This window comes from Phyllostomus hastatus, unplaced genomic scaffold (genome assembly GCF_019186645.2).
Source record: "Phyllostomus hastatus isolate PE091 unplaced genomic scaffold, TTU_PhHast_1.1 phas_contig_34, whole genome shotgun sequence".
NCBI classification, from domain to species: Eukaryota; Metazoa; Chordata; class Mammalia; order Chiroptera; family Phyllostomidae; genus Phyllostomus; species Phyllostomus hastatus.
In genome coordinates, this window is record NW_025333857.1 from 41993962 (window position 1) to 42004892 (window position 10931).

The 10931-nt window shown below is 41.0% G+C and overlaps 1 long non-coding RNA gene across 2 annotated transcripts; it reads left to right on the forward strand.

Annotated features, from left to right (window-relative positions):
- Positions 1–366: 366 nt before the first annotated feature.
- Positions 367–5631, forward strand: LOC123820161. Of its 2 annotated transcripts, none has more exons than XR_006785905.1 (4): positions 367–528; positions 632–675; positions 3254–3419; positions 5348–5631. It is a non-coding gene; the product is annotated as an uncharacterized LOC123820161 (long non-coding RNA). The 2 variants fall into 2 exon arrangements; XR_006785906.1 differs by lacking the exon at positions 5348–5631 and adding an exon at positions 4631–4737.
- The last annotated feature ends 5300 nt before the right edge of the window (positions 5632–10931 follow it).

The window sequence follows — 10931 nt, forward strand, 5'->3', positions numbered from 1 at the left end:
CCAAGGAGGGAGACGGATGTGGGGAACCAAGCCCCCAGGAAGGGGTCAAGAGTTAGGGTCCTGCATTGTGAGAATGATGCTTGGGCCTGTTCCTTGGCCTCGGGGGAGGTGACCTGACACTACCCCGGCCTTGTGTGTTATCGGATTGTTCCCAAGAGAAGGACGGGAGGTGCCGGCACAGCCTTGGGGCTGTGCGTCGTGTCCTTGGAGTTAATCTAAACCAGGATGTTCTGTACGTGACCTGAAGGGGTGTGTAAACTTTCTTGAACAAAGACTCTCATCGTGTAGCAAGCATTCTATTTTTAGAACATCTCACTATATAATGACATGAGCTCTCAATAAACTTGCCTTTTGCCACCAGAGCAACTGGTCGCTCTCTCTTTTCAGTCCGTCACTGCACGTCTCGAACCCACTGCCTCGCTGGCCGCGGCAGACGGATGTTTAACCTGGCTGTGGAGCATCATACCTGGTACATTCTCTGGAAATGCACTGCTGACATTCGGAACTGCCCGTCTCAGCACAGCGATGGTAATGACCGCTCTTGGACTTCTCCTTTTCACCACTGTGCCAGAACACTCTGATGTCAAATGCAACATATTAAGATGTCAAATTAACTGTATGATTTTTATAGGTCAGCGATGGTGAAATGGCAGCAATTTCATAGATTTCCATCTGGTAAGTGGTCTTTCTCTTATAACAGTTTAGATGTGAATTGGGAAACAGAAGATTAATTTATCAGTAGATGCAAAATGATTAAGGCCTGGAATTAAGAAGCTTTTATTTAGAAGTCAGTGATGCAGGTAGTGTTAGTAAGAGCTTAAGGTTTTTCCTGACTGTCTCCATGAAGGTGAATCTATTCCACTAGATGAGCCATATAGTGCAATTTATAAGCCAGAGGGGAAATCAACCCAACAACTATATGCAATTCAGTTTCCCCAAACTTTATTTTTATGGTTTACACTCTTATAGATGTCCCTATTTGTTCCCCATTTGCCTGCCTCCACCCATCCCCCCTCTTCCGTCAGGCCAGCACCACACTGTTGTCTCTGTCTATGGGTCACGTGTGTCTGTTCTTTGGCTCATCCCTTCCCCTTCTTTCACCCAGTCCCCCCTCCCCTCCGATAGCTGTCACTGTGTTCCATATGCCCATGCCTCTGTTCCTATTTTGTTTGTCATTTTATTTTGTTCATTAGATTCCACGTATAAGTGAGATCATATGGTATTTGTTTCATGCAATTAAGTTTTATTCGAAAGTGTTACCTGCCTTGACCACCCACATTTTCCCCAAGAGTTGACTCTGCAAGTTTTCCAGAAACAACTGCACCCTTGCACGACCAAGGTTTATGCTGGGATACAGAGCTGGCAGAACACGCTTAAAGCTCTGAAGGCAAATCCTGGGGAAGAGTTAATGCTTGAGCTGCTGCAGCATCGCTGGCACAAATACACAGCTTCCCAAGATGACTGCTGTGGAGGACACAGGGCTCACTTAGAAAGCGCTGGTCGTGTTTCTTTTAACATCTGACGCATTACTTTGTCATCACACCTTGTTGAGACAGGGCTCAGGGTCTCCGGAGTGCAGGGAAAGGCATTTTGCTCCTTCTGTCTGAATTTTATTCAGTCTCGTATCCTAATCAAGTAGCTGTGATCCAGCAAGTTCTTTTTCAGGTTCTGGAAAGATTAGTCCTGGATTTTTTTTTTTTTTTTTGCTTTACTATTGGAGAATCATGATGCTTCTCAGATAGTTATTGACCCATGGTTTACTTTCTAACTAACACAGAGCCAGTTAAACCACTGTAATCACATAGCATGCTGCTGGGCTGATATTCTCTGTCCTCGCTAGTGTTTCTGTAAGCTACCGGGCATCGATTTTCACCCTTTTTCACCTCATGGCACACACAAACTACTAAAATTTTGCGGCATACCACAAAATATATTTTTTGTTGATCTGACAAAAAAAAAGGTATAATTTAGATTCACTCACATCAGACAGTTACTGTGTTGGCTGTTGTCATTTTTTAAACTGACGATCTAAGGGAAAAGAGGTCAGTGCCCTGAATAAAATAGTACGGTATTATGTATTTTAAAGTTCTTGTGGCACACTTGGTGAAAATTGCTATGATAGGGTAAAGGAAAATCATGAATTTCCTAACATAGTTAAATAAAAGATCAAACATTAGTCCAAACTAACCTGAAAGTCAGGTAACAAAAGTTTGGGTCTCCGTTCTGAACTGGCTTTCTGCATTATCTTAGGCAAGTTAATGGACTTCCAGCATGATGCTCATTTCTCTCTGGGGAAGACACGGCCATTAAAGCACGTGATTGCAAGTTACCTTCCGACTTTAAAGAAATACGAGTCTATGTGAAACCTTGTATACCATTATTCTAAAATCTGTAAACACTCATTTTTGTAAGGAGTAATAGAGAGAAGATAGCTTAGAAAGAAGGTTGGTAGGAAAACCCAGGTTTTAAAATGTTTTTAGGAATTGAGTTATATGGAAAGTTTAAATTTGACTATTTTTAAAAGATATTTTCATCTTTATAAGAAAATATGATAAGGAAGTTCTGGAGATTCTGGAGGGTTGATCCTGATACCTAGAGTTTTGCAATTCCTTTATACATTGAAAAATTGGAATTCATGCAAATAGAAGTAGTCATTTGGGTTGGTTTAAGTTCACGGTCACCTTAAAGTTCCTTTTTGTTTGCGTGGAATGATGAGGTGCCCATCGTACTCTCTTAAATAAGAGCTGAGCATTTAGGCAGAAGAGTGGCATTTGCAGAATTTGGCACTCATTTAGGTTTAGGGTTGATGTTAATTGGAATATTTCAGTTTGTCATCTTGGGTGTCAGACACCAATCAGTGCCTTCGCCTGATTTGCTCCAGCTGTGAAGCTGGGGCTTGAGCATCCTTGCTGGTGATATCCTGCCACCTTGTGGCCAGCTGTGGACATAAACATTGTGCATTGTCCCCTAAGCATGCTGGCCGCCCTGGGCCGAGCCGGAGTGTGAAGGAGCAGTCTGTGATAGGCATTTCCAGGCTTCAAGATTCCAAGCCCAATTTTGTGGATTCTATTCATTACAGACTCTTCCACTGATCATCAAATATTTGCATTGCACCCTAGCCCCAAAGGAGAGTCAGTGATACTTTCATTGTTTAACAGTGGTTCCAAAGCTGATGGGATGACAGAAATGGTGAAAGGTAAAGTGTTGGAAATGTCTGATCTGGGTTCTGTTCCTAAATCAATTCTTGCTTCAGGTAGGCCTCAGATCTGGAGTTGAGAGGCAAGATTCTTCCTGGTTCTGCATATTAAACAGTTTGTTCTTGGGAAGACCAACCCACACCTCTGTTCTCAGCTAATAGTTACAGCATATTATCAAGGTTGTTACATGCCTGTTACTGCATATCACAGCATCTGTCTGTGGTAAGTGCTATTTTTGCCCTCGTTGTATAGAATTATTGAGATTCATCCCTGGCCAAGTTGCTCAGTTGGGTAGAGCATCATCCCAATATGCCAAGGTTGCGAGTTTGGTCCCTGTTCAGGCACATACAAGAAGCAACCAATGAATGCATAAATACGTGGAGCAATAAATTGATGTCTCTCTCTCTTTCTTTCTCCCCCTTCCTTTCTTTATCTAAAAAATCAATGAAAATTATTGAGGTTTGGAGATATTATGTCACTTGTCCAAGATTACTGAGGTGATACGTGGTAGAACTAAGACCCAAACCTAAGGAAGTGGTCCCCACTATGCACCTCTCTGCACTGTGTCTGTGAAATAAAGCGAAAACACCTACTTACTGCACACAAAGAAGATAAAGCGAAATCAAAGGAGGTGATAGTACAATGAAAGCATTTTGTATTGAAAAAATCTACACAGATGTTGATTGACATTTAAAAAAATTATTATTATTACTATTATTATGCATGCCGTTGAGATTATTGCTAATGGCAGGTAAAATTCTATTTCCTAAATGGAAGAGAAGAACGACTCTAGAGAGAAATATCCAGACTGATTCAAAAGTTATTTGCGGTTGCTATTACTGATGTTCTCTAATCTTCTCATTTCCTCATTTGCTATACAATTTCAAACAAAGCTGATCCTAATGAGGAATTCCATGTGTGGAAAATGAATTTGTTTGTGAATTCAATATATAAATGAAAAGGTGGCTTTGGACCACTGGGAGTAACAACTAGACCAATGTGATAAAGTTTTGAGATTTTGGCTGGTAGCTACGTGAGTTGCATAGTTAATTTAAATTAGAAGGGGCGGTGTGTGTGTGTGGGGGGAAGATGTTCAGCCATTCTAAAGGACAGAGAGGACCTCACTTTGTGCTCTGTGTTGGAGGGACTTGAGGTACCTGGAATGACTGGGTCTCAGGCAGCTCTGCCAATGTCAGTGCAACATCAGCACCAGGAAATTGAGTAATGCTGGGGTAAAACTCAACCAAACAAAAAGCAATGTGCCCTTCTTTACTCCAAGCCAATGCTGAGTTATAGGGAAGCATACCTTAACATACCCTAGCCATGAAGTATGAAGGGACCACATTGGAGGCAAAGTATATAATCGTCTGGTTTAGGTAGTGCATGTTCACCAGTTTCCCACACACTGCTCTCACAATCCATTCCTTTAACAGGATAAATCCAGAAAGGGAGCCACGTTTGACTAGCAAGTCTTTGGAGAGCAAGATCCTGCTTGAGTGCTGTAGAATCAGTGCTGTAGAGCAGACCTGAGGACCATCAGTAAGCCTCTCACTGGAGATTTTGAAAATGTATCCCAAGTCTTCATGGATACCTGGCTTGTTGCACCTGGCAAGGCAATGGTGCATTGGAAATCATTTTGGTTTCCTTTATGAGATATAAATTGCTGATCTTCATCACTTTGTATTCACAACTGGGACACATGACCCATAGGTTAAATATTTACATTTTTGGTATCTGTGTTTTATGGGTAACTGTGTGCCTTATATAGCTGAATTTTACAGAAACCAGAAGTAGAAAAAAATTGCACATTGATTTCCTCCCCCAGTATACACACACGCACACACACACAGTTTCTGAAGAAGAAAATAAATCATAAAATTAAGGATTGAACGGGGTATGAGGAAGGGAGAACAGATCAATTCTGCCCATTTCTCATTGGGGGTGGTCATACTGGTGCTGGTGGTACACAACTTGGAAGTGAATTGAGTTGGTTTTTTAAAGCAAATTATCCTCCCACCAGTTGCCTCTCTATGCCCTGCCTAAGCTAGTGTTTGTGGGGAATGGGATGGGGAGTATTCAGTCTAGCATGCTACATAAACCAGCACACAGGGCAATTTCAAATGACCTACACTTTGATTCTCCCAACCTAGGTTGAAGACCATGATGAAACACATCATTTCTACTGTAAGGAGGTTGTTGCAATTGTTGTTTAATTATGTGATGGATGTTCTCTTTCTGAAGATTCAGGATAAATCAATTTGTTCATACCATCAGGAACAGTTGTTTTTCTCCTTGGGAATTAAAAAAAAATTTTTAAAAAAATAAACACAGAGAATTGTGTCCTTAGAAGTTTTACTGTCACATTAACCACTAGAAAGCTTGGAGCTAAATTTGCAAGTTATTCATGGCAAAAATAAAGACTTTGTGGCATATATTTTTGTGTTAAGTTTATTTCTGACTCAGTATGTCTCCCTCTCCCCCTCCGCCTCACTGCCATGCCAGGATAGATTTGGCTCTGAGGAATGGAAAACCCAAAATACCAGTGGCTTAAATAAGATGGAAGCTTCACTTTCTCTTAGGTAAAATCCTGGGTAGGTAGTCCAAGTTTGGAACAGCAGCTCCATGATCATCAGGAACCCAGACTTCTAATGTGTTCCTCTCACATCCTCAGCACCCACCTTTCAACTCATGGTACAAGATGGCTGCTCTGGCTCCCACCATCATGTCTGCATCCATCAGCAGGAAGGAGACTGGGAAAGAAAAGGGACACAACCAATCCTCCCTTTTAAGGATACTTCTTAGAAGTTGAACATGCAACTTCCATTTACATCCATTCAACCATATCTTACTCTCATGGCTTTGTCTAGCTATAAGCACAGCTGGTAAATGTGGGTAGCCATGTATTTCAGCTACAAATGAGGAGTCTCAGTACAGAGGAGGAAGGTGAAATGGGCTATTAGAAAACAAGTAGTGGGTTGTGGTATGTTTATTTGTAATTTGGATTATTTAGTGGATCTTTGTGAACTTTAAAGCCCATCCTGAGGCAGGAACAGTTATAAGTAAATGAAGGAATAAAAAAGTAAACATTCACTAGAAGGAGGAAGATATCTTATCATTGTTTCTGTTTGATACAAGTCAGGTTCTCAAAATGAACTCTTTGATGCCATGGAGTTCTTTCACATTTTCTGGAGATCCCAATTTGGGATGCCCCTGATTGCTAAGTGTCTGCGAAGGTAGTAGCACAGGTGAGCAGTGGACTATTCTCTTTTCTCCAAAGGCCTAATGAGCAATACACATGCACCTGAGCTGAGGCTGTGTGGACAGATAAGTTCTCCTTGATCTGAATGGAACTTTTACCAATGTAGTATCTTAACACTGCTCTTTGCCAATCAGATTTGGTTTATATAGGCCTTAGATAAAAAGGGGGAAGCATTATTATTCAACCCATGCAGTTTGTTTGGTAGACAAATATCCTTCAAAGAGCATGGCTCTTGGGGTGCCATGGGGTAGGAGAACATGACGCAAAGGATCCAGAATAGAGAACAGTTTGGGTGCTCCTGGCTAGAACTGTTGTTTTGTCAGGAGACTTTCAGGTTAAATAGCTGCAAGAGAGCAGTAATTTTCAAACTTTAGGACCTTAGGGATGTTGTTAAAACTGCAGTTACAGAGATTCTAATTTGATAGTTTGGGGACAGCATTTTGACAAATACTGGTGTAGAGGATGCTGATTGCCCAAAGTTTAACATTTCTAACTAGATTTAATTAAACTGTCCTTCAAAAAAGAACAGGAACAAGTCTTTCAAAAATACAGAATTTGTTTACTTAGTAAGTTATATAAATATCTAACCACTATGCTGTATACCTACCACTAACATAATACTGAATATCAACTGTAATTGAAAAAAAAATTAAAAAAGAAAACTAAATGCAGGTATGGAATTGGTGAAAAAATACAGAATTTGCTTGAAATACTACATTTTGTAGGTTTCTGAAAGGCCCCAGGTAGGTTTCTCCTCTCCCTCCCAATCTCCTTCGCGAAGCGCCCCCCGACCAGTGTGCACACTGGAGTCCGGCCTACATGGTAATAAATGATTCCATGAGGGGGTTTTAGCGCCCTCTTGCAGCTCTGGGCACCTGACAGGCCAAGCACCAGTGGACACGCAGAAATCCTCATCAGGTCCCTCCTCACCATGGCAACCAGTGCACACTGATCCCTGTCTGTCAGTTTCCGGGCTGGTGAATTCACGGGGTCACCTGTGTCATAGCAACAGGAGAAAGCTGCAGTTGAGTTTGGCGGTCCAAATGTCCTGAAAACAGGGCTTTCAATCCCAGGTTCTGACTTCGCAGTTTCTGAGTGTGAAGCTGTTTGGCCTCTGGGAGTTGGGGGCTTGAGAGAAACAGAGTGGGAGGGGGGTTCTGGGACGGGAGTGAAATTGGTGGCGGGTATGTGTAAATTGGAGCTGTCAGCTGGACCAGCAGGAAATAACAAGTATGAATCTCAGGGGAAGGGACTGAATCACATTCACAAAGACAGCTTGAAATTTAGGCCAGGAGGTGAATTTTAAGTTCTCCCTTCTAGGTGAAATATCAAGACACAAGGACAATCAAACATCCTTTGCCATTGAGTGTCTGGGGGGAGGTATGATAAAATTAGGATTAGAAGGAGGGAGGGATGGTAGCCTTGAGTTTTTGCCAGCATTTTACTGTGAATGTTTTTCAAACATATAGTGAGCTTGAGAGAATTTTATAGTGAAACACATTACTTAGATTCTACCACTAACATTTTATTTTAAGCACTTTATCACATTTTACCCATCTGCGTATCCCTTTGTTCCTCTGTCAATGCATCTTACTATTATTTTTTGGGATAGTTTTGATTTTAATATTCTGATTATTCTCCCTTTCCTTCCAATTCTGGCATCTATTGCTCTTCTTTTATTTGTCTTCATTGGCCTATAGCCATCATCTTTAATTATTATGACAAAGAACATGATGATAATAACAAATAACTAGCATTTATTGAATATGTGCTATATGATAAGCATAGCACTGGCCACTTTTCTTATATTACTATCTCATTATTTGTCAGAATGAGAAGGAGCTAAAATTATCCCTCTTTTAATGATAAGGAAATGGAATCTTCCTGATGAGTGGATACACCACAATTCAAATCTGGTTTTATCTGTCATTTTGCCTTGGGAGGCCAGTTTCAAGGGGAACAACAGCCTTAGAGATTCCCTTTCAAACTGAATTTGTGAAAAAATGGACTATAATTGTCTCAAACCTACAATCAAAATCATTGATAATATACTTTCCATGTGTGAAGGAATCTTTAGTCCAGCTATAACAGAGAGGCTAATCTTTTAACGATCATTATCTGTGAACCCTCTTGGTATCCGCATTTCTTTGCCTAAGTGAAGTAGGCAAAGAATGAAGCCTACTTCACTTAGGCAAAATGAAGTAGGCAGTATTTCACTCTCTTTATCACCATTGCTGAAGTTACCAAATTCTTCTATGGGCCAAACATTCCACATTTATTTAATTACTATGGCTAATTCTCCGGGGCGGATATGAGACTCTCCATTATAGAGATCATAGGGAAGGGAAAGGATCTTTATCTCTACCCTCTTAGGTTCTGTGACTGGGGCCACCAGGCTAACAAAAGAGAGATTAACAAAAGAAACAGTTCATATGATACACATATGGGGACTTCACAAGAAAGAAGAGAAAACCCAAAGAAATGGTTAGATGTGGGGGGCTCATATCCCATTTTAACAAACAGTGATAAATTGTGAAATGACTAGACAAAGGAAGCAGTGTAAATTGTGGGAAGGTAAATATATAGGGGAAACTAACAAAAGAATTATTTAGTAAAATTTGTTACATCGCCCTGGCTGTTGTGGCTCAGTGGATTGAGTGCTGTCCGCAGACCAAAATATTGCTGATTCGATTCCCAGTCAGGGCACATGCTTGGGTTGCAGGCCAGGTCCCCAGTTGGGGGCATGTGAGAGGCAACCAATCAATATTCCTCATGCACATAAATGTTTCTCTCCTACTCTTTCTTCCTCCTTCCCCCTTTCTCTAAAATAAAATATTTAAAAAATAATTTGTTATATAGACTCAAGTTGGTGCCTTCTTCATTTTTCAATATATTTTTTGACTATGCTATTAGAGTTGTCCCATTTCCTCCCCTTTATTCCCTTCTGTCCTGTATACACCCTGCCACCTGCATTCTCCCCTTTTAGTTCATGTCCATGGGTCATATGTACAAGTTCTTTGGCTTCTACATTTTCTATACTATTCTCAACCTCCCCCTATCTATTTGTTACCTACCATTTATGCTACTTATCCCTTGTAACTTCTCCCCCTTCCCCTCCCCTGCTGATAACCCTCCATGTGATCTCTATTTCTGTGATTCTGTTCCTGTGCTAGTTGTTTGCTTAGCCTTTTTTTTTTAGGTTTGGTTGTTAATAACTGTGAGTTTGTTGTCATTTTACTGTTCATATTTTTCATCTTCTTTTTCTTAGATAAATCCCTTTAACATTTCATATAATAAGGGCTTGGTGATAGAAGCACTCTATCTGCCCTTCCATTCTAAATGAGAGCTTTGCTGGATAGAGTAAGCTTCGATGTAGGTCCTTGCCTTTCATGATTTGGAATACTTCTTTCCAGATCCCTCTTGCCTGTAAGGTTTCATATGAGAAATCAGCTGATAGTCTTATGGGAACTCCTTTGTAGGTAACTGTCTCCTTTTCTGTTGCTGCTTTTAAGATTCTCTCCTTATCTTTAATCTTGGGTAATGTGATTATGATGGGCCTCAGTGTATACTTCCTTAAGTCTAACTTCTTTGGGACTCTCTGAGCTTTCTGGACTTCCTTTGCCAGATTGGGGAAGTCTGTCTATTTCCTTTGCCAGTTTGGGGAAGTTCTCCTTCATTATTTTTTCCAGTAAGTTTTCAATTTCTTGCCCTTCTTCTTCTCCTTCTGGCACCCCTATGATTCAGATGTTGGGACCTTTAAAGATGTCCTGGAGGTTCATAAGCCTCTCCTCATTTTTTTTTTTTTTGAATTCTTGTTTCTTCATTCTGTTCTGGTTGAATGTTTCTTTCTTCATTCTACTCCAAAGCATTGATCTGAGTCCCAGTTTCCTTCCCATCACTGTTGGTTCCCTCTACATTTTCCTTTCCTTTACTTTTCATAGCCTTCACTTTTTCTTCTATTTTGTGACCATACTCAATCAATTCTGTGAGCATCCTGATTACCAGTGTTTTGAACTGTGCATCCTGATAGGTTGGCTATCTCTATGTCACTTAGTTGTATTTTTTTTTTTTGAGCTTTGATCTGTTCTTTCATTTGGACCACTTTTTTTTTGTCTCGGCACACCTGTTACATTGTAAGGGGTGGAGCCTTAGGCATTCACCTGAGTGGGGCAACCCACGTTACTGTGTTGTGGCGCTGTATGTTGTGGAGGGGTTCAAGAGGGAACAATGCCTCTTGTTCAGCTCTCTGCCTGCTTTCACTCACTTCCTCCCCTACCCACAAGCAAATTGTGCCCTTCTGGTGCTGATTCCCAGGTGGGTGGGTTTGTGTGCATTCTAGGATCCTATGGGTCTCTCCAGCAAACTCTCCTGTGAGGCTGGGAGTTTCTCCTGCTGCCTCAACCCTCACAGGTTTTTTTCAGTCAGAGGTTTGAGGCTTTATTTCCCTGCACTGGAACCCTGGGTTGTGCAATCTG